We start from the raw sequence: 1,192 nt of genomic DNA, 5'->3' as shown, positions 1-1,192 counted from the left end.
ACAAGGATATGTGAAAGAGACAAGCAAACACAGCAAGCGGAAGCTTCGTACCCACATTCACAAAGAATATCCACACAAAATATCTCGGTACGACATCGCTGTTGGGGTACAACTGCACTCGCGCTCAGACAAAGCAGGCAGGATACCGTTCTGTGTAGTAACCAAGCAGAAGGGGGATATAATAGTGAATGTAAAGAAATGCCATCTGCAACAATCTAAGAATCATGTAATAAACTATGTTACCTGAGTGACCAAGGTAGAAATAAAAAATAACCATACCCTATATTTGATACTGCCAATCTTTCATTAACAGCAGCAACCTTTCCTAACATTGTCTTTTCTAATAGTAGTATTTAAGTACAAGAACCATTTACACATTTCATTTAACGTCAATAATCTGTTCAAGATTTATTTTTAGCAAGTACATCTGTACTTAGTTGCATGAGAGTGGGGGAGAAAGCGACCAATCACACTGGGTTAGGGGAACATCGAAACCTCCCCTACGTTTCTTCCCCGCACTGTTGATTGTTTTTAAAACTACATCAGAATGTATTGTTTCGCAGTGTAAGTAATCGCAGGCTATTTAAGAAACAAAGACAGGAAATTGCATTCAAGGCATTTATTGGAAAATGGCATGCCAATAAGATATACGGAACATGAAACTCAGAATTCCCCTAGACTTTGGGGTAATTTCCCCCAGGCAACAGCTGAGGACCTAGGTATCCCCTGTAAACACAAGATTGATCCAATTGACAAGTAGCGCAACTCAGCTCCTCTAACTGCTTAACGCCGTTTTACCCTCGTGTAAGTGGTTGTTGAAGTGGAAACAACTGTTTCAACCTGAAAGTGGCAGTTAAAGAATTATTGGTTGATAAGGCTAACCATAACTAAATGTTATACAGTAGAAATTGTGTTATGTTTGGAGAGAGTGACTCCTTTGTCTAGATCGGCAGTGTAATACGCAGACTACATTATCTAATGTTCTTTATTTTAATGGCAATTCTTTGAAGATTGTAAGACAGGACAGTACTCTAATTGTCTTGTTAATAAAGTGATTTGACATTCATTGGTGAATTAATGGTAACGAGTAAATTGCATGTAAAGCTATTAATGGCTCATAGTTACGCAGCAAAGGCAGAAGCCAATTTTTACACGCAAAAAATGGAGTGAAAGGATTCAAATTGATTGTCCT

The 1,192-nt window shown here is 38.3% G+C and overlaps 1 protein-coding gene across 1 annotated transcript in view; it reads left to right on the top strand.

Annotated features, from left to right (window-relative positions):
* The first annotated feature begins 688 nt into the window (after positions 1-688).
* LOC119594596 (fatty acid hydroxylase domain-containing protein 2-like) overlaps positions 689-1,192 on the top strand; it is a 15,005-nt gene continuing 14,501 nt past the window's right edge. The window contains exon 1 of the mRNA XM_037943636.1: positions 689-804. The gene's annotated coding sequence lies outside the window, so the exon portion shown is untranslated. The remainder of the gene's footprint in view (positions 805-1,192) is intronic.

This window comes from Penaeus monodon, chromosome 34 (genome assembly GCF_015228065.2).
Source record: "Penaeus monodon isolate SGIC_2016 chromosome 34, NSTDA_Pmon_1, whole genome shotgun sequence".
Lineage (NCBI taxonomy): Eukaryota > Metazoa > Arthropoda > Malacostraca > Decapoda > Penaeidae > Penaeus > Penaeus monodon.
Note: the sequence above shows the minus strand (reverse complement) of the source record. Positions and strands in the feature narration are given on the sequence as shown.